Genomic DNA, 23,604 nt, shown 5'->3' with positions numbered 1-23,604 from the left:
TTTATTTCTAGTTTGATGTCTTCATGGTCTGAGAGGATGGTTGGTATGATTTCAATCTTGGAGTATCTGTTGATGTTGGTCTTGTGTCCCAGTATGTGATTGATAAAACCCAATTTTTTTAAACCATTATGATATTACTTGGAATTGTTAAAAATTGTTAATAAAAATTAAATTTGGGAGAAATATCTTGATTAAAATTATCATACCTTTTCCTCTGAAATCCCCCCAAAATAAAGGAGGAAGGTAGACTTCCAATGGTCAAATGTTGGTAGTAATCCCTATTTTAACACCAGGACCTACATTGCTAGTCTTGTTCAAGACATCTCTCTCTGTTTGTCCTTTGTTTTTTTAATTTTTCAGACATACAAACTACCTATGGTTAGTTTTTGGTTTGTCTGTGTCTTGTTTTTGACATTCTTGTCTTTAAAATAATAATGTCTCCTCTCTCATTCATAATGGATAAATTAAGGCTATGATCAAACCAATTAAAATAATATTTAAATATTCATGGCATCTTATAGAGCTCACAACTCATATAGTCCATTCACTTCCTGTCTCCCAAAGCATATAATGGTGAGTAAATTGAGACCTACAGATTTTTCAGAAATAATTGTGATTTAGACACCTAATTACTACTCAAGTTGGGCTTTCAGGCTTCCCCTGGTGGTGCAGCGGTTGAGCGCTGGGCTGCGAGGCTGCCCGCAGTCTCAATAGCGCCGGTTCAATCCCCAGCCACCGGAAAGGATCCCACATGGCACGCAGACCTCTCCTGTGGTGCCCGCTGCTCCCCTCAGCAGTGTATTTCGTCGGTCTGCCTGTTCTGTTCCCCGCTCTGGCTCTGGTGAATTCTCTCACCCTCCCACGCTTCTGACTGTACCCAGTGCTTGTATGAATAAATAAATAAATCTTTAAAAAAAAAAAAGTTGGGCTTTCGTCACACTGATGCATATTCTCATTCCTTTAGTAGGCATTTGTTGAATTTTCAGCAATATATATGCACTTGGAAGAAGAAAAATGTATTGAAAGGTAGGATAGAATCTTAGATGTAAAAATCAAAAATCTTGTTTAAAGTCCAGATGGAAGCTAAAATATATATTGATGAGTTCTGGAGAAAAATTCTAAGCAATTTAGGAGCAAATGCACTCTGTAATACCCACAAGCTATTAAAATAAACTCTGGACATTTATAATCAAATAGTGAAAGTGGCTCAAAACCTCAATAGAATTCCTTAGGTGGGAGGACGTTAGTTTAAACCCTGAAAAACAAAAGATGATTGTGGATTTGTGTTGAGAAGAGAGATGCATTCTATCGTCTATGGATGTTGTCCAAGTAGACACCATGGTGGAAATGAGCATCAGCTGCAAACTCCCACCACTTAATTTTCCTTCTTCACAAATACCATTCACCTGCACTGTTGTTGAGCAACTGTTCATCTGCAGAAGTACACTCGCAAATGCCTTTAAGGGCAAATACTTTGACATAGGACTTATCTATAAATGAACTCTCTAGCAAGAAACAGTAGAAATAACTGCAAAACTGAGAGCTGAAGGATCTAAATTCTAGTTCTTCCCTCTAGCTTAATAATCTTTAATATTTTAGTTTATAGTTGCTTGTTGATTTTGATTTTTACTTTGATTAGTCTTTTTCCTGGTCCCTTATTTAGGTTTTCTAAATTTCTGCTATGAGTGAGACCATCTGGTATTTTTCTTTTTTTTTCTGGCATATTTCACTGAGCATGATCCCTTCCAGCTCCATCCATGTTACTGCAAATTGCATGAGTTTATCTTTTTTGATTACTGAGTAATACTCCATTGTGTATATGGTGGGGGGGGAGTGAGTAGGATCAAAACAAGGGTGATGGGAATTGTATGGGGACTATATCCAAGATGAAAATGCATACATTGTGCAAAAATGAAAAATGATGTAAAAAATATATAAAACTTAAAAAATTTAAAAAATAAAATAAAAACTTAATGTTTAAAAACAATAATAATCTTAACATTTTAATCTCTTAGATCCTCTGTTTCTTCATTTCTGAAGTTAGACTAGTAATATTCAACAAAGCTATTACAATGATACAATATATCATGTTTATGTTAGTCCTTAGAAATCATATTCCAGATGTGCTAATGCTGAATGAGAGCACATTTGGATCTTGTCTCTCTCTCAGGCCAGTTTAAAGTACTCTTAACATGTAGTGTTTGGAGAGACAGAGGACAATTTTTAAAAATTATCTTCAGAAGCTTGTAAAGGAAAATAATGTCTTTTTGTTAAATTACCTACACTGGGCTTATTTTACTATTGGTCATTCTTGTATGAGGTGAAACATTTGCTGGGTATATGTATATCTATGAATAAATGAAAGTCACTGTCTTCTATTCTACCATCCAAATATTACTGATTTCATTCAAAGAAAGAAGAGAAAAATATAAAAAGATATTGCTATTTAACAGGAAAATACTTCGTCATAATACAAAAGAATCTGGATAGAAAATTGGTAATAATATCCAATACCTTCAAATATAAGCATTCTAAAGTAGTACTCATTTGCTTCAACTGCTTAGTTTCTTTCCTTGCTATCCCAATTTTTATATCCTCACATTCTTAGTTTAGCCTTTCCAGTTTTAGGAAGTAATTACTTATTAAATGGGAGATATTTTGGTCTCTAGAGAGTTAATTTGTCATTAATCCTCATTTGCTGATAAAGCAACCTAAGTAATTTATCACAGTAACTACCATCTGTGGCTTCTAAACTTCTGAAAAACCAATTAGTGAGAAAACCTTACATACTTGTCTAAATGCATTGGCTTCAAACCTATTACTTATCCTTCTCTCTTTCTTCTCTCTCATTATCCCCCTTCCCTATTAAAGATATACATTCCTAGTGCTTTATTCATCCACAATTCAACTGTCTAGTAACCTGATAAACCTGAAATTCAGCAAAGAAATAGGAAGTGGGCAAAAGCTACATGTAATCATGCTATGTCACAAAATTGTGGGCAATCCCATATAACAGAGGCTTTAGATTCTCACATAGTCTATGCATTTTATTTTGTACAGATCTGACCGGTCATGTAACATTTAAAAATGTGATATTTTCTTTTTAAAAATTCTTTTTTGGACTTTAACATATTAGACTTTAATTGTAGAAATAAGTAAAATGGTATAATAAGAGAATAATATTTGTAATCCTACCATTGTAAATGTTTTGGTAGATTTCCCTCACTGAAAGTATTTTTGAAATGTGGATAATATCTTACAGTTTAATATCTTGCTCCTTTCACTTATTATTACATAAGGATTTCCTTATTTCATTTATTCCTGTTCTTTTGAAGATAATTTTAGGTGCAATCTATTCTTTGAAAGTATAATTCATTGTCTTTTGTTGGACGTTTATGGTATTCTTTTGTTTTTGCTATGATGAAGAATGCCACAAAAAATATGGTATGAATTTGTCTGTATGCCATAGTATTCCATAGACTAGATATTAGAAAACATGTGTATAGGAATAGAATGCAGGGAAAAGGTGATGATACTTGGCGTATTATGAGACATGGAGAGTAGCAAGTATTAAGAACAAAGAGTAAATCCGTAAGTATTCATAAAAAGTAGTTATGATATTCTCAGCACTGAAGTATACTCTAAGTAAAATCATCATTTATAGACTTTGTGTTATACAATTAACAGTATTACTCTTCATAACAATGACCTTGATTCACAGAAAAAAAAGGTTCAATTATGCTAATTATATACTACATATAAAAATAGGAATTGTATAAACCAATTTAGAAAGATTTTCATCCACATGGTTTATTTTTTAAGTTTCGACTATTACAGGATTGAACAGGTCTTGTGGTATTATTGAAAGAGGTCTTGGAATTAAATTCCCATATTTTATTACTCGTTCTGCTGTAAACTTGTCATGTGAACTCAAGTAATTCACCAAAGTTTCCTAAAGCACATATTCCTATAAATAAAAGGCATAAACAGTATCTCATAGATGTTTCACTTCTGAAACTATGGCTGGTCTCTTGACAATGGAAAATTCAAGTATCCTTAGTTCTGAAAGGTTGTAGATAACTTCTTTAGTCTTCTGCTTGCTCTGTAGTCTTTCTCTTCTCTCCTCACACAGTCCATTTAGTTTAAACATATTAAAAGAAGACCATCATTCAACTTTCCTGCACATGAATATGTTCAGGTATAGTTTTTCTGGTAGGATGAGAGAGTGAGGCTGTATGAATCAAACAGAACTTGGTTTTGGGAGAGGTTCTGATCCATCATTCATGTATTCTCATTAAGATATCTAAGATATTTTTATTAATGCTAAGTAAAATTCAGAGTAAGAAGTAAGATATTGTTGGAGTGCAAGGGAAATCATCTTGTATCCCTCATTTCTTCTAGACTGGCAAAAATCAAACAGGCATCAGACATATTTACAAAAGGAAAAGTCAAAACAAGTTAAAAATAACAGTATATCACCTGTATACATGGTAGAGACCCAGCAGGACTGAGTAACTCACTTGTGTGGCTTCTGATGTCATCCTAAATATCTTAGCAAGAAGAAAGACTTTAGAGGAGGGGGCTAAAGATGGCCAGTTAGGAAAGTAGTAAGTGAGCTAGATGGTACAGAAGAGGAAAGGAAAGGACTCAGCTTCTATTTATTGTGTTCATTCAGGATTCAGTTAAAGCTAGGGACCTGCATGTCAATTTATAGGTTTCAGGAAATCACATACAGGTTTCCCAGAGGAGGTGAAAAGAAAAGGAACATCATTAGTTTTCCAGCCTTTGCTTTGTGATTCCTGAGAGCTGATTCAAGCAAAAGCTGTTTGCCAATGAATACACATCAAGTACTGTAATGTACTTTGTGGAGAAATAGCTTTTAAAAAGGGTGGTGAAATGTGCTATAAGTAGTTTAGGGAGTAGCTGGAGGATTGCCCCCTATTGAGCCTATTTTGTTCTTCTTAAAAATCTATGGTGCCTAAAAGTTACCACCATGATTTAATCAAGCCATTTGTGTCAGAGTAATCAGTGATCTCAAAAGAAAAGTGATTTGCTGTCATAGAGAAAAAATGAACACACAATGAGAAACCAAATCCAGAAACAAGATTGGGAAGTATTTGGGGTCCTCTCTGGTTTTCCAATAACTTAAAAAAAATGGAGTAAAAGACATTTGCGGGAAGATCTTCACTCTTAACAAGTAGGGTGAATTGCTCTTTATGTTTCTTCTCTAATAGAAGAGGTAGCACTAAGCTTTCCTTACTTTGTATCTTCAATCAAGACCCCCATCTCTGGGCCTCCCTGGTGGCGTAGGTGTTAAAGTCTCAGCGCTATCAAGCTATCATCAGCCACTGTGGCATGAGTTCAATCCCCGGACAGGGAACTGACCCATATGGCACAGCAGACTTCTCCTGTCTTGCCCACTGTTCCCCTTATCAGTTTATTTCAATAAATCTGCCTCTTCTGGTCCTCACGCTGTCTCTGGTGAATCCTCTCACCCCCTGCACCTCTGGCCCACACCTCAGTTCTTGTATGCATAAATAAATAAAATAAATCTTTAAAAAAAAAAATTTCTGGGCTCAAAAGATATTCTCATCAGGACTTTACTGGCATAACTGAGAAGGCAGCATAAAACAGGGACTTAAAAGAAACTCATAAAAGGAAATTCAAACTGGCTGTGCAACCTCTGACACTAACTTCTAAATTTCTGTAAAAAATTAAATCCCTCCCCTGGTGGCGCAGGCAGTTAAGTGCAACGCTATGAAGCTGTCTGCAGCCTCTGCAGCACGGGTTTGATCTCTCAGCCAGCCGGTGACAATCCCACATGGCACAGCAGACCTCTCCTGTCTAGCCCGCTGTTCCCTTCAGCAGTATATTTCAGTAAGTCTGCCTGTTCTGTTCCCCTCTGTCCCTGGTGAATCCTCTCACCGTCCCATGCATCTGCCCTGTTCCCTGGTTCTTGTATACATGAATAAATAAATCTTTAAAAAAAAATTAAATCTGTTTTATTTTTCTATTATTAAGGTGTTGAAAATATATTTTAAAACATTTTTTAAATATGAGGAATAGAAGGGTAAAGAATCATCTCTAATTCTATCATCTAAACATAATCATCATTTTTAGTAGTCTAGTCATTTTTCTCTGTTACATTTTAATATTTATGCCCTCTTTTATATCTTTGTTTTCAATTAACATTGAAATGTAATCATATTTCTCCATGTTCTCGGAAACTGCTCATAAAAATAATTTGTAATGGCTGTGTAGTTTCTTATTGAATAGAAATAACCACAGTTACTTGAGATAGCCCTCTCTTTTGTAAAATTTTTTAGATAGCCCTCTCTTTTATCCATGTTTCAGCTCCCTTCACCATATATAGTCCCTGAATTTGGGGGTTTATTTCTTATCTCTGAAAATATGGGAATGGTAGAATGATTAATCAAAAAATAATAAAAGCTTTCATAATACCAATTATTAGTCATATATCAGTGGGACCATATCACTAGAATAGGTAGTCAAAATCCACTTAAAAACTTCTTTCTGAAGGCCTCCCTAGTGGCACAAGGGGTTAAGCACCACACTGTGAAGCAATCCGCAACCTCTGCAGCACGAGTTCAATCCCCAGCCAGCCAGGGAGCAACCCACATGGCGAGGCAGACCTCTCCTGTCTTGCCTGCGGCTCCTCTCAGCAGTGTATTTCAGTCAATCTGCCTGTTCTGTTCTCCGCTCTGTCTCTGGTGAATCCTCTCACCCTCCTGCGTATCTGGCCTGTACCCCAGCTCTTGTATGCATAAATAAATAAATCTTAAAAAAAAACTTCTTTCTGGTCAGTAACATCTATCTTTTTAACTAAGCTGATTTGAATTTCAGATATAATTCTTACATTTCTCCCTTTATAGCATAGATTTTAAAACCCACAAGATAATGGTAGGGGAGTAGTAACTAAACAAAGTAACTGACATCTAGGAACCAGAAAACTGACTGCCTAGAATTATCTGCATGTAATTCACTTGCCCTGCGTTATGTTTCTGCTCTGGTTAGATAGTTGGTTAGATGGGTTAGGTGTTTTCTTAAATCTTTTCCAGCTTTAACAATACATAATTCTGTGTTCAGTTCATTTAACATTCATTGGTTCATTTATTCATTCAGTGTTTTCTTAAATCTTTTCCAGCTTTAACAATACATAATTCTGCGTTCAGTTCATTTAACATTCATTGGTTCATTTATTCATTGGTTCTTTTATTCACTCTGGGAACACTGACACAGAATCTGACCCAGGCGTGATGCTTGCCACAGGGATGCTCAGTGACCACATGACCTTTCACTCCACTGCCTGGTTGCTGTGCATACATGTGTGTCCCTGGTAGTAGGAGCCAGTGTGGATGTGGAAGAAACAGAACAAGACTGCAGTGGCATCAGTGCTGTAGAGGATGTTCATAGGACATTAAATACTTAGAGGAAGAAGGAAGTAGCAGTAGGATTAAGAAAGTTTTAAGTAAAATAGAAATTCATAATAGAACCTATAAGTCTCTTGAACTGTTCATGTTGTACTTTAATTTCAGTTGCATTTTTAAAGGCAGGCTTATTGTAATGTTTCTTTTTACCTCTTTGCTTCTGTCACTGTGGTTATATGTCACTGTCTTGTGCAATGCTACTCTTGCCCTCTGCCATAACATTACCTTCCACATTCTAATTGTTATTCCCCAACTTATACTAATTAGTCGGCATGAATTAGTTTACATTAACATGTTATCAAAATTGTCTTTTTCTTATGACCTCTCTAAACTTTTAAATAAGATAATTCAGACAGAATTTTATGAAAGTGATAATGATGGGGAATTTAAAAAATTACATTCTCAAACTCACTTACCTTTATAATAGAATTCCTCATCTACACTCTGAAAATGCAAACATCCAAGTTTTGCAGTAGGCAAAACAAAATTTTACATTTTAAAGACGTTTGCTGAGAAGACTGGAAACCATGAGCTAATCACTGAGATTAAAATCAGGAAGTACTTCCTCCGGCAATTAAAACATTTAACTGGAGCTGTGTTTATCTTTCTAATCAAGTTGTCATTGTACTAGTATTACCTATTCTAGAGTAGTATTTGATTATGAGGACTGAAGAAAATGTGTACATTTCAAAGAAAATAATTATACCAGGTGGTCACAATTTAGACTACATTTGCCAGCAAAGACATGATGCCATTGCTATCTATAGCTCTTCTTTTCTGCACTATTGGGCTTTTATAATCAAAATTACATAGACCTTGTTGGAATGTTCACAATAAATTATAATGAGATACAAGTTAATGGTAAGGCCTTCAGTCTGTAGGGAAAAAGATGCTAGTTTTTAAAGTGCTAGAATTTCTAATGGAATTAGACTGTGTCCATTTGTAATTGTGAGATATAAGCAAAATGTATCCTCTGGCTGACTTTCAGACAGAGAAGATGTGTAATCATTGGCAGCTGGACTGCTGTTTAATGGCATTTTATAAGAACGTTAACTTCAATCTTTGGGAGTTGTTAGACACTGAAATTTCATTTGGCAAGTTACCTCTTGGAAAGGACTGTATTCAAGCTACTTTCTATTGCCAAGAGGCATTTTCTTTGTGTTTATTTTTTTTGGTACACGTCCTTGTCTCAAATCTGTGGCTTAGGCCATCTCTGGTGAGGCTGATTTGATCAAGAGTTTTTGCAGTATATGAATGTGTCCCTATAGTTCTGTAATCTAGTCAAGGGAATTAGCCATTCTTCTAAATCAGCTACAGATAAATCACTACAATAAACAATGTTTATTCAACACATTTAATGTGTATTGGGTTCTAGCTAGATACTAAGAGTTCATGAAATGAGGAAGGATAGTCAAGTTAGAAGTCTTTTCCCTTTACATTTATTGTTTATCTTGACTATTTTCTCTTTAAGTCTGTGTTCTGAGACCTGCTTCAGAATCAGAGTTTTACTTAAGAAGCTCTTTCCTGACCTGAGTCATGGCTTTCCATTCCTCTAATCTTGTCCTTATTCAAAGAGATAACACAAACTACATTTGTGTTACTTATTCCTGCTTGCTTCTTGAAAGTTTGTTACAATAATACTTCTTATTATTGTAAGAATAATATGGGAGGATAAAATAAAATATTATGCTATAAACACCCAATGTTCCATGCTTTCTTTCAGCCAGAGCAAAAAAAAAAAAAAAAAAGAAGAAGAAGAAGATAGAAAGAAAAAGAAGGAAGGGAGAAAGGAAAGGAGGGAGGGAGGGAGGGGAGGGAGGGAAGGGAGAGAAAAGAAAAGAAAAAGAATTTCTTACATTCTTCTCACAATTTTATGTTACTTTTTTAAAATTTTCTTACATAGTTGTTCATTTTTGTACAGTAATCGGTTTCTCCTCTCAGGTGTAGTCCCCATAGGTCTCCTGCCACCGTATCACCCATGAACCATCACCATATTCCCTTGTGCTCTTCCCTCCCCTGTTTTGACTTCCTGTTTCTCCCCCTCCTTTGCTATATACCTCAGATCTCTGGTCAACTTGCTAGTTTTGTCTTTTTCTTGATCTTCTGTTTGGTTTCTCTATATTCCACATATAAGTGAAACCATTTGATATTCATCTTTTTTCCTTCTGGCTTATTTCTGTTAGCATAATCCCTTCCAACTCTATCCATGTTGCCACAAATGGCATGAGTTTCTTTTTTTTAATTGCTGAGTAATGTTCCATTCTGTAGATATACCACAGTTTTTTTGATCCATTCATCTGTTTTGGAACATTTGGGTTGTTTCCACATTTTGGCTAGTGTAAATAGTGCTGCAGTCAACCTAGGAGTGCAAGTTTCTTGTCTAATTAGTATTTTTGTGCCCTTTGAGTAGAATCATTCTTAGCAGTTGACTCGCTGGAGCATATGGTAGATGTGCTTTTAGTGTTCTGAGAAAATGCCACACAGCTTTCCATAGCGGCTTTGTGATGTCATGTCATGTGATGTGATATGTTGAACCAGGGACCACACACATCTTGATCCCCTCTCTGATCCCCCCACTGAAGGACATAGCTTCTAATAATTCTCTGAGTTCAGTTGAGATCATCTGGTGACTTTAATATTCCTGATCATATGCCCAGTTCACAATGCCTGTATCTCAATATACAGCTTCTGTAATTTTGGCCATTTTGCTTTCTTCATAATTTCCCCAAGAACAAAATAAAAAATTTACCCTTGGCTAACTGAAAATGTCCTTCCCAGAATCAAGACAGAATGTACAGCCCAATTCTAACTGCAGCCCTTAAAATGGTAGTTTTATGGCTTTAAATTCTTGTGTATTTGTATTCTACACACTGATTTACAGGTATTTTTCATTTCCAAGACTTTTAAATATCTCCAGAGCAGGATCTATTGTTTTCACCTTTGTATCCACAGAATTTAGGACACGTAATAAATGTTTGCTATGTGAACACATGACTGAGTAAATATCCCCATAAAGGTTAAAGATATTTGTAAGCACAATTTAATGGTGAAACATTCACATACACATGTACTTTACGTAGTTAGAGGTCAGGAGCCAGAAAGTGGATAAGAGTCAGAAGGATACATGCAGACATTCAAATTTTTATTAAAGAATTTAAAAATGAAGCTGATCCAAGACAGGTGTTAAAGAGAACAGCACTAAAGGCTTGGGAATCAAAAAGTTAACTTACAACTGTAGAGGTGTAAACATATACTGTGATATAAATCAACATTGCCTCAATAAATATAAATGTCATACTTTTAAAATGTGAACTTTGAAAAACACACACAAAGTACAGGAAAAGAATCTGTTTTAGCAATGAAGCTGGTATAGTAGCATTCAGAGAGGATAAAAGCAATTTTTAAAACTTGCATATTTCTATAGCTAAGAATGAGGTGAAGACTCAAAAACTGACCAGTAAAAACACAAAGATGAAGCACGAAATCAGTAAACAGGTACAGATATATAAAGCAAGTCATAAAAAATGAGGGAGATAAGGTCAATGTATTTAGCAAAAACAAAAAAGTTATTAGATGCCTTTAAAAGTATAGTTCCGTTGGAGTAATTTATTTTTCATATTTCTGATATACTGTTTGCATTGATTTCAGAAAAAAAAACAAAACAAATTTCCCAACATGTAGCCTTTTGTCATTTTTATGAGATATTCTGCAGAAACTTACCAATAAGAAATAATCACTTGGGTTGTTCCTAGGTTCACTGGAATCAGTTTAGGAATTTCTCCACAGTAGCTCTTTGTAGACAGTACTTTCTAATAGGTCATTAGATTTTTTTTTCACCTGTAAATACTTCATAAAACTCAAATACACATTTTATTAAAACCTCTTTAATCTACTAGTAACCACATTAAAGGATATACTTTGTTTCAAGTAATGATGAAAACATCAATTCATTAAAGAATTAATTTTCATTGCTAAGATTCAGGTACATTTTAATCTCTTCCTAGGAATTTAATTTCAGGAACATGGCTTGAGTCTACTTACACTATTAAGATTTAAGATATTCTATAAATAATTGTAATTTCTGATTGTATCTAATAACAGCACTCATCTCAGTTGTTATCATTCTAAGAATCACACACCAATTATTTGGCCAATTATCAGAACATTCTATATTCTAGAATGCAAGAAAACACCTCAAGAACTATAACACTATAGTTTTAAAGCAAACAAAACCATCTTTTCCCAATGATCAGAAAATATGTGAAACTCTACACTATATAAATATATTGGGACCAGTCATTAAAAAATTATATATCTTAATTAAACACCACCAGGTCTTTTTTTTTTCCTCCTATCAAAGCATCACTGGCCATTTAGTACCCTGAAGCTCTCGGTTCCTCTCTATTGAAATTTGGAATTAGAAAAGTATCTTTTATCAAACATTCATAACTTAATATGAATTTAATATGTAGCCTCCTAAAGGTATTTACATTTTAAGCATTTTTTCTGATTTATTTATTTTTCCCAATAAATATTAAACATTGTGTTTTCTGTATAATATTCCCTTTTTTCAGAAATAGGAGATAAATTAGAGATGAACTCTACCTTTTAAAGTAGCATGAAATTTATGCAATTAACTGTGATCTAAAATATAAAAAATGAGGACTAGAGTTTTTCTAGAGTAGGAAAAATTATGCAAGAGTGGTTGTTAAAATGATTAAACACTGATTAGAACCAGTCTTGTCACTTACACAATGACCTTGAGCAAATTAATCAGTAAGCTCTGTGTGACTCAGTCTCCTCATCTGTGAAATAAAAATAGTTGTGTTCCACTTATGGAGGGAGCTCTTTAGAGCATTAAATGAGTTTTGACATGTAAAGCAGTTAAAACATAAGCCCTCAACAAAGGTTAGCTAATCCTCTTTAGACTGAGTATTGAAAGATAAGATAAATAGGAATTATACATGTAAAAATGAGTTAGAATGAAATTTCAGAAGAAACAAATATTTTTAAGAAAAACAAAGCTTAGAAGAAATCTGACTATTTCTTATTTATAATCTCAGGCTAGAGAAAATAATCCAAGCTTTAAGTCCAACTCAATAACAAAACAACGTGATTTTAAAATGGGCAAAAAGTCTGAATACATATTTCTCCAAAGAAGACATATAAAAGGCCAACAAGCATATAAAAAAGATACTCAACATAATTATTGGAGAAGTACAAATCAAAATCACAATATCACCTCACACATCTCTTTAGTACGACCACTGTCAAAAAATAAGTAAACAGGGCCTCCCTGGTGGTGCAGCGGGTTGAGCGCAGTGCTGTGAAGCTGTCCGCAGCTTCTGCAGCGCCAGTTAGGTCGCGGCAGGCCGGCCAGCGAGGGTCCCACGTGGCGCGGCAGACCTCTCCTATTGCACCCACTGCTCCCCTCAGCAGTGTATTTCGTCAATCTGCCAGTTCTGTTCCCATCTCTGTCTCTGGTGAATCCTCTCACCCTCCCGCGCATTTGGCCTGTACCCCAGCACTTGTATAAATAAAATAAAATCTTTAAAAAAAAATTAAGAAATTAAAAAAATAAGCAAACCAACACAACAGAAAATAACAAGTATTGGTGAATATGTAGAGAAATTGGAACACTTGTGCACTGCTGGTGGGAATATAAATGATGTGAAACAGTATGGAACTTCTTCAAAAAACTGAAAATAGAATTACCATGTGATATAGAATCCCAAAATTAAAATATATATATATATAAATATAATAAAACAGGAACTCAAGGAAGGTATTTGCACAGCAATGCTCATATCCATCAGCAAATGAATGGATAAAAAAAATGTGGTACATGCATACAATGGAATATTTAATTTCTAAAAGAAGGAAATTTTGTTACATGCTGCAACATGGATGAAACTTGTGGATATTATGCTGAATGAAATATGCCAATCAGAAAAAAATAAATACCCTATGATTCTAAGAAACAAAAAGTAGAATGGTGGCGCAAGGAATTAGGTGAAGGTGTAATGAGGAATTGTTCAATGAGAATTGAGTTTCAGCTTTGCAAGATGAAGCCTAGAGATCTATTACACAATGATGACAATATAGTTAACACTACATAAATACACAATCAAATGGCTTAGAGAGCAAATTTTATATTATGTTTTTAGCACTATTAAAATTTTTAAAAATTTGAATAGTAAACTGAAAAATGCTAAAGATTAGAAAAAAATTAAAGGTAGAAAAAAATTAATAACTGGTTTAAACAATATGAAGATAATTTTAAGAACTAAAAATAGAAATACTGTATGATCCAGCATTGCCAGTATCCTAGATATTTATTCAAATAATATTAAAGCACTATTATGAAAAAAATATATATGTACCTCTCTATTCATAGCAACATCATTCACAATATTCAAGACACAGACCCACTCTAAATGTCCATTGACTGATGACTGGCTAAAGAAGTTGTAATATATATACTCAATGTAGTGCTATTCAGCTACTTAAAAAGATGAAATGCCTTTTGCAACAACATGGATTGAATTTGAGGTGATTATACTAAGCAAAATAACTCAGAAAGTGAAAGAAAATTACTAGATGGTTTCCACCATATATGGAATATAGATAAAACAAACTAACAAACACAACAAAAATAAATCTTAAAACTTGTTAAAACTATGATGGTTACCAGAGGAGATGGGGAAGGGGGGTGGGTGGAATAGGTATAGGAGGTGAATTTAATAGTGTGAGGCAGTAGAACATTGGTGGTAGGTTGGTAAGTCATATACACATATCGGAATGAGAAGCTGCACTTCCTAAATTTATAGAATATTGTTGAGCAATCATAAAGCAATATGATTTTATTTTAATCTATGTATATTAAAGGTCAATCAGGAATAAAAAACTAGTAATTGATTTTTTTCAAAATACCTATCCTTTTCCTTTCACTCTGGTATCTGAAGCTTTTTACCATCAAATACCTACTGAAACCAACTCCCTCTGATGTGACTCCTTCCCTTTTGCCATTAGGAAAATGTGCCACTTCTAATTATGCTTCTTACCATCTCATTCATTCTTTTAATATTGATTGAACACATACTATGTGCTATGTATTGTTTAGACAATAAAGATTTAGTGAACCAAACAAAATTATTTTACCATGTACTTGTAAGACAATGAGGGGTGGGGGAGTCACATATTAACAAGTAAATATATAGTATGTCTTTTAGTGTAGGACTCTATAGAAAGGTAAAGGGAGGCAGGAAGGAATGTTGGGGCATCAGAGGGATGGTAGTAGGCATAGTGTAAATTAAGGGAGCCTTGGAAAATGTTAACATTTTGAGCACATGTATCTGAAGAAAACAACAGAAGGAGAATAGGAGGGAAGTTCAGAAGAGGTGTCCTGATTTGCTGGCAGGATGATGGTCTAAGGCAGTCCAGAGGACCACCTGACGTGGGAAAAAGTATAGAACCTCCTGGACATTAGAGACCAGGACTGATTGTAACAGAAAAGACTCTGGAATTTCAACTCTAAAACAAAAGATAGAGAGAAATGCCTATAGACTGCAGCAGGGACTGGAACAAGCTGTACAAATCTGTGCATGTGTGTTTGGCTCACAACTCTGGCAGGGGAGAGCTGTTTGGTATGGAAGCACACACTTAACTAAGAGGAGATTTTTTTTTTAAAGATTTATCTATTTATACAAGCACTGGGGTACAAGCCAGAGGCATGGGAGGGTGAGAGAATTCACCAGAGACAGAGCGGGGAGCAGAGCAGGCAGAAGGACCGAAGTACACTGCTGAGGGTAGCAGCAGGGAGACAGGGGAGGTCTGCCATGCGATGTGGGAATCTCCCTGGCTGGCCAGGAATCGAACTGGTGCTGCAGGGGCTTCAGACAGCTTCACAACACTGCTCTCAACCCACTGCTCCACCGGGGAGGCCTAAGAGGAGATATTTGTGAAGTTCCCAGGGTTACATGAGTGGGCAGGGTCCTAAGTAAAGAGGACAGGAAGCTTGACTAAGCCCCATTCCCTCACCCACCATGGGATTCTGATCTTGTGAAGCAGAGCTAAAAGTCCAGCCCACAGACAAGGAGACATGAGTCTGGAAACAGAGAAGAAAGATATTAGTGGTACCACAGACATGAGACACACCCACATAACACTTTCACCAATGACAGGACATCTCCTTTCCCCATCACCACCCACTTTGATTAAGCATTTGCAGATAATTTCTCCACAAAATATAATGTCATAATGACATGCTGAAACACTAAGCCAGGAAAAGGAGAGAGACAGTCAGGCAGAAGAATACAATGAGCAGACTGAAGAATACAACCCATGTTACCTTGAGTGCTGAAGGAAATATCTCAGCTCGGAGAGAGAGCATCTCCAGGATCCAACTGCAGAGACATGGAAGATCTTTCCCTATTAGATAGAGACAAAAATTACCATGATAACAAAATTCAAAGAAATGGAAGAAAAACAGATCAAAGTTACACAAAAAAGAACAAACAAAACCAAATGAATGCCCTGAGAAATAAAACTAATAAACATAAAATACAAATTGTAACTTTTACTAAAAAATAATGTTGCAGGATGTTAAAAGATCAATAGAGGAAAATTAAAAATTCTGAAGAAAGCTATAGAAGTAAAATAGAACAAATAGAAAATTAAAGATGGTAATGTACAAAGAACCCAGGTGAAAGAGGAAAGTGAAACACAAAATAAAAAAATAAATACAGAATTTTCTGACTCCATAAAGGAGGCAATATAAAAGTAATGTATATTTCAGGAGGAACAAAGAAGGTACTCTGAGAAATTTCCCAAACCTACAGAAGGAACGAAATATACAAATCTATTCATCTAAAAGAACATCTGTTACCAATGGGGCGTAAACCAAGACACATAGTTATGAAATTTCCATTATTTCAAGACAAAGAAAGGCTATTGAAACAGACTAGAGGAAAGAAGCAGATAATCTATAAAGGATCCCTCCTATGGCCTCCTGGTTTCATTTGTTCATCTTTTTTTTTTTTTTCTTTTCTTAAGGTGAGGGATAAGATTATTTGACCTTTTTTCATATATTGATGTGGGTTTGTGTTTCTATGTATTTACATACCTTTGTTTGAAATATTTTTATTTTGCTTTTTCTAGAGAACTTCTCATTTTTGAGCTGACCTATAATCTGTAGTAATACTAAATAAAATAGTTTTGTGAGCGGAACTGAAACCTTTGCTTTTTATTTCTGACACCCCAAAATGTATTAAGTTCTTGTTTTTCATGGCAAATACATTAATGTAACAACATGACTGAGGGGTACCCAGAGACCCCAGACTGTTAAGGGACAAAGCCCATTTGCATGCTCTGAGGGTTGTCCATCTTTGTGTACAACAATAAAGAATGCATGTGTGTGTGTCTGTGTGTGTGTGTTCCTTCCCAGCTGCTCCCTGCAAAAAGTCCAGTTAATGGCCTGCTGAGAGTTGTAGTCCAAGTCAATTACATGTAAGTAGTGGTACAGGAAATGGCACCCATTCACTGCACTATATTATTATCCCTCCTTTTTCATGGTAGGTGCATTATGTAAGACTATTTTTTTTCTATAACATGCTATTTGAAACATGGTTTGTAGCTCATACAATTTGATTGGAAACTCATATTTCAGAGCAGACTGCTTTCAGGATTTAGATGGACCCTAAGAGACTTCAAAGAAAAGACATCTTTATTTTTTTTTTACTTTATCTTCTTTCTTGCCACTTTTATTTCTTTTTTTTAAATTTTATTTTTATATTCCCCATACAATTACAACCCCCTTATTTCCCCAACTCCCTGACCCTTAGTGTGTCTCTGGTTTTTAGTTGTTTGTTGATTTTGATTTTTTTCTTTCTTATAGTTATTCTTTTTTCCTGGTCCCTTATTTAGGTTTTCTAGATTCCTGCTGTGAGTGAGACCTTCTGGTCTTTTTCTTTTTCTTTCTGGCTTATTTTGCTGAGCATGATCCCTTCCAGCTCCATCCATGTTGCTGCAAATTGCATGTGTTTATATTTTTTGATTGCTGAGTAATAGTCCATTGTGTATATGTACCACATCTTCTTGATCCAGTCATCTATTTTTGGGCATTTGTGTTGTTTCCAAAGTTTAGCTATTGTAAATAGTGCTGCTATAAACACAGGGGTACAGGTACTCTTTGGAATTGATGTTTCTGTGTCCTTTGGGTAAATACCTAGGAGTAAAATTGCTAGATCATATGGAAGCTCTATCTTTAGTAGATTGAGGAATCTCCACACAGCTTTCCACAGTGGTTAGACCAGTTTGCACTCCCACCAGCAGTGCAGGAGAGTTCCTTTTTCTCCACATCCTTGCCAGCATTTGTTGTTGCTAGTTTTTTTAATATGTGCCATTCTCACTGGTGTGAGATGGTATCTCATTGTAGTTTTGATTTGCATTTCCCTGATTGCAAGTGATCTTGAACATTTTTTCATACGCCTGTTGGCCATTTGAATTTCCTCTTTGGAGAAGTTTCTTTTTAGCCCTTCTGCCCATTTTTGGATGGATTATTTTCTTTGTTTTTTGTTGAGTCTCATCAGCTCTTTGTAGATTTTTGTGATCAGTCCTTTATTATTAGTGTTGTATGCAAAAATTTTCTCCCAGTCGGTAGCCTTCCTATACACAAACAATAAATCTGAAGAAGAAGAAATGAAGAAAACCATTCCTTTTATTATTGAAACAACAACAAAAAAAACAAATACTTGGAAATAAACCTAACAAAAGAAGTAAAGGACCTATACAAAGAAAACTATAAAACACTGTTAAAAGAAATAGAAGTAGACACAAAGAAATGGAAAGACATCCCCCTGCTCATGGATTAGAAGAATTAACATTGTCAAAATGGCCATCCTACCAAAAGCAATCTACAGATTCAATGCTATTCCAATTAAAATTTCAATGTCATTCTTCAAAGAAATAGAAAAAATAGCCAAAATCCTCCTGAAAAAAAAAGAAGGGAATGGAGGCATCACTCTCCCAGATTTCACACTATACTGCAAAGCCATAATAATCAAAACTGCATGGTATTGGAACCAGAACAGACACATGGACCAATGGAACTGAATAGAAAACCCAGAAATAAACCCACAAATCTATGGTCAACTAATCTTTGACAAAGGAGCAAAGAATATGCACTGGAGCAAAGAAAGTTTGTTCAATAAATGGTGCTGGGAAAACTGGGTCGCCACATGCAAAAGAATAAACTTGACTACTACCTCCCACCATGCACAAAAACCAACTCAAAATGGATTAAAGAACGAGACATAAGACCTGAAACCATAAAATATATAGAAGGAAATATAGGCGAAACACTACATGACATGCACCTCAAAGACATCTTTACAGACATTGCCCAAAGCAGTGATAGTGAAGGCAAAGATAAACAGCTGGGACTACATCAAATTAAAGAGCTTCTGCACAGCAAAAGAGACAATAACAAAAACAAAGAAAAGATGCCTTTATATCTTGCTTTCAGAATTACAATTATATCAGGAAAAGGTAAGGAAAATTGCTCTACAACAGACCCAGAAACCCCAGGACACATTGGGGACTTTAAAAAGAGAGAATACAAATTAGTCTGAGTCAAGAAAGATTAAAAGAATACATGTAGACTATCATTTTATATTCTTGACAGAACTTAAAAAAAAAACTAGAAGGTAATAAAAGCAGAACTTAAAACCAATTGCTAGCTATATATCCTACAGTTGTAAAGCTTTATACTTTTTAAAGCAAACATTTAACTTGGTATACCAAGTGTTTATTTTTTTTTTCTTTGCTAGAAGTATATTACATATGGTATTCAAATTCATTGTGTGTTTCTGATTATTTCTACCATCACTTCCAAAACATAAAATATCCATGTTGTTCTAATAGTACTGGTAGAAAAAAATATAAACACTAACTATTTAGATATCTCTGTCCTTACCTTCATCTTTTAGTTAGGAATATCAGGGATTTATACAGTAAGTCCTCACTTAACAATTTGGATAGGTTCTTGGAAACTGTGACTTAAAGCAAAATGACATATAACAAAACCAATTTTACTATAAGTCAGTTAACTTAGAGTTAAGTTACTATGGAATATTTCTGGTCACAGAAACGTTACCAAACTTCTAAATAAAAATGAAAAACACCTCAAATATTAAATAATAATTTGTATTCATTTTCCAACCCCACTTATTCCAGTTCCAGGTGGCAGGTAGTCATAGCCTATTCCAGCACCTCAGGACAAAAGGTGACCTTCCAGTCATGGCGCGCACGCACATGAACTCTGACTGGGTCAGTTTAAACATACAGATGAACTTAGCATGCACATCTCTAGTGTAAGCATGTATAGGACAGGTTCACTGTCAATTAGGGCAGATGGAAAGGAGAATTCTGGAGCCCTGGATAGATTTTACAGGCCTTGAATGCTCTCTAAGGGCACCAGGTACATAGGCACACCATGCAGGGAGGCTGGCATGCAAAGAGGTAGGCAAAGAAAGGGGTAAGGGGGGGTTCTGGGTGGCTAGGTGTAGGATGCTCAGTAGACAAGCACCCCCCACTTCATCCTCCCTCCCCTCTCCCCTACCCCCATTGCTGTGATCTTCACCCCTCTCTCTTAGTCTCTTTCTGACATCCTCAGTCCCAATTGGTCTTGTGGTCTTATGGTCTTGAGGTCTTATGAGAGGACCTCAGAGTGGTCCTTTCATAGCCATAGTCTCAGAGTGACACTGTCCTTTTAGCCCTCACGTCTCTGTACAGGTTTGGGCATTCGCACATGTGTATGTCCTTGCTTTTTGGGCCCAATTGTCTGTAATCATAGGTGCACGTGCCCTGTACCCATACCCCTTGGCCGCAAGGCCCCCCTGCAACCTAGGAGGAATGCAACTTAGAAAGAACACAAGACTAAAGGTGTTGCAAGCTGTGGGAGCTAGAAACAGGAAGGTAGAAAAAGCCTGACCACTCCATTTACCCTATAATATCTGATACGCAACTAAGTGGGTTATACTGGACCATGAAACTGTCTCTACAAAGGAAGCCCACCATGGGGAGAACAATGGTTAATATTTTTTAAAAGATTTATTTATACAAGAACCGGGGTACAGGCCAGATGTGCAGGAGGGTAAGAGGATTCACCAGAGACAGAGCAGGAAACAGAACAGGCAGACTGACTGAAATACACTGCTAAGGGGAGCAGTGGGCGAGACAGGAGAGGTCTGCCGCATCCTGTGGCTATCTACCCAGCCGGTGGGGATAGAACCTGCACTGCAGAGGCTGCAGACATCTTCACAGCGCTGCGTTCAACCACCTGCGCCACCAGGGAGGCCCAACTGTGGTTAATATTTTAAAGAAATTGTCTCTTTGGTGAGTGAGTGAAGATTATATAGATAAGAAAAGAATGCAAGGATGTGAGGGGTGTAGGGTTTCTTCTTTTTCAGGCCCTAGAAGGCACCAGCATTCTAGGAGCAGTTAGTCACAGGATTATTGATAACCTTCCTAGAATAGTTGCTCTCTTCTGTGTTGCAAGTTTAAAATCGCCCTAGGGTGTTCATTGAGGACTCATGTTATCAACATCCTCCAAGGGAACAGAAATATTTCATCAAGCATTAGGCAACCCATCGTCATGGCCCTGCAGAATGTGGTTTGGTGGTTTCTAATGCAAGCATCAGGTCATTCTTGGTGTAGGCCTAACCATACATCCTTGGTGTGGAGGAAGCCAGTGTATCCAGGTAAAATCCATGCAGACATGAGAAGAATGTTCAGAGTCCACACATTAAAATAAAATCGCATTATTCAAGGACTTACAAGTAATTGGCTTCTATTCATGCAATAGTTATGCCTGAGTTCTCTGGTGCTGTGTACTAGAAACTACACTAACATTTATTAGGAGCTGGCAAGGGAGAGAGCTGCTACCTGGGGGGATTCACAGTTGTAAATCAATGAACAGTAAGTTTTAAGTGGGTGTGGAGGGCAGTTCGCAGGGAAGGAGCAGGGGAAATGAATGGAGAAATTTGTTAATGAATCCTCACACACACACACACACACACACATCCATACCAAAAGCATCATATGTGTTTTTAATCTTGACAGTTTCTATTTTTTTATATTTTATTTTATATATTTGTTACATCATTTTTCATTTTTGCACAATGTATGCATTTTCATCTTGGTTATAGTCCCCATACAATTCCCACTCCCTTGTTTTAATGATATTTCCTTCTCCCTGCCCCCACCACCTGCCCCTGTAGTGTGTCTCTGGTTTATATTTGCTTGTTGATTTTGATTTTTACTTTATTATAATTAGTATTTTTCCTGGTCCCTAATTTAGTTCTTCTAAATTCCTGTTATGAGTGAGACCACCGGTATTTTTCTTTTTCTTTCTGGTTTATTTCGTTGAGCATGATCACTTCCAGCTCCATCCACGTGGCTGCAAATTGCATGACTTTATCTTCTTTGATAGCTGAGTAATATTCCGTTGTGTTTATGTACCACATCTTCTTGATCCAGTTATCTATTTTTGGGCATTTGGGTTGTTTCCATAGCTTACCTATTGTAGGAAGTGCTGCAATCAACATAGGGGTGCAGGTGCCCTTTTGAATTAATGTTTCTGTGTCCTTTGGGTAAATACCTAGGAGTGGAATTGCTAGATCATATGGAAGCTCCATCTTTAGCAGATTGAGGAATCTCCACACAGCTCTCCACAGTAGTTGGACCAGTTTGCACTCCCACCAGCAGTGCAGGAGAGTTCCTTTTTCTCCAGATCCTCGCCAACATTTGTTGTTACTAGTTTTTTTTAATATGTGTCATTCTCACTGGTGTAAAATGGTATCTCATTGTAGTTTTGATTTGACAGTTTCTATTTTTTTAAATTAATCTTGCATTACCTTCCAGGTTTTTGCACTTTTACCATAGAATCCCATTGCAAACCCTATCTCATTTGTGAGGTAATGCTGGCTATTCTTTTACTTCATTACTTTCAAATTATCTAGAAAGCTAAGTGTTATTGCCTTAATGAAATTAGCAGTAAAAAATGAAATACAGTTGTGCCACTGATACATGCATATCCTTTATAAAACTTCACTTCTGGTCCTCCCTGGTGGCCCCAGGGAGTTAGGATGCAATCTATGAAGATAGCTGCAACCATTGCAGCATGAGTTCAATCCCCAGCCAGGGAGCTGCCCACATGGCACCACAGATCTCTCCTGACTCGCCCGCTGCTCCCCTCATCAGTGTACTTCAGTCAGTCCGCCTGTTCTGTTCCCCACTCTCTCTCTGGTGAATCCTCTCAGCCCCTGTGTCTCTGGCCTATACCCCAGTTCTTGTATGCATAGGTGAATAAATCTTTAAAAATATTTTTTAAAAACTTCATTTCCAAGACCTGAAGATAATGTGGTCTGAAATTCTAAAGAGAATTTTCCACAGATGTGTTTGTTCTATTAATACTGGTGCTGACTGAGTTGATAAGATGCAACCCACATCTCTAACTGGTCTTTATTTATATCCCTTTGCTACATTCTAATTAAATGCCCAGAGTTATTTCTGACACCTCCCACCTGGGACCCATCTTCCAACAAAAGCTTTGTGGTGGTGTGCAGCTGAGCCAATCTGGGTCCTTATGTTTCATAGCAGGGTAAATATTTTATTGTTTCTTATTTCTGACTCTTTTTGTCAAACTGGATTCAGTGGTTCTATTACCGGTTTGCTTTATTTCTTCAAGAATCAGTTTCCCAAGCCAGGTGATATTTTGAATGATTAATTTAAACCTGTTTAGTATGTTTATATATAGGCAGCTCCAAGCACAGGCCTTGTTTTATTCATAAGAACAGATTGATATTGTGAATTACCCCCAGCCAATCTGACTCTGATGTTTGCTTATTAATTGTGTGCCCTTTTGAGAGTTTGTCCAACTTAAAAAATTGAGTGCCCAGAATTTCCAGTCTTTGGGGAATCATATAGAAGGAGAGATGTGTCCTGAATTTTCTTGAGAATAAATATACTGTTAACTTCATAGATATCCAGGTCATTTAGTTTTGTGGCTATATCACATGTGACATTTGGAATTAGCTAATTATACTCATTTATCCAGGTTTTATGCAACGTAGATAGATAATTTGGGGGACTTTGC

At 36.1% G+C, this 23,604-nt stretch overlaps 1 protein-coding gene across 1 annotated transcript in view; it reads left to right on the top strand.

The window, feature by feature from the left end:
• Positions 1 to 23,604, top strand: part of PPM1L (protein phosphatase, Mg2+/Mn2+ dependent 1L) — a 238,561-nt gene that overhangs the window by 177,901 nt on the left and 37,056 nt on the right. The window lies entirely within an intron of this gene.

The sequence above is a fragment of the Talpa occidentalis genome, unplaced genomic scaffold, assembly GCF_014898055.3.
Source record: "Talpa occidentalis isolate TD23 unplaced genomic scaffold, MPIMG_talOcc4v2.1 talOcc4.4, whole genome shotgun sequence".
Lineage (NCBI taxonomy): Eukaryota > Metazoa > Chordata > Mammalia > Eulipotyphla > Talpidae > Talpa > Talpa occidentalis.
The sequence above is the reverse complement of the archived record's forward strand: the minus strand, read 5'-3'. Positions and strand labels throughout refer to the sequence as shown.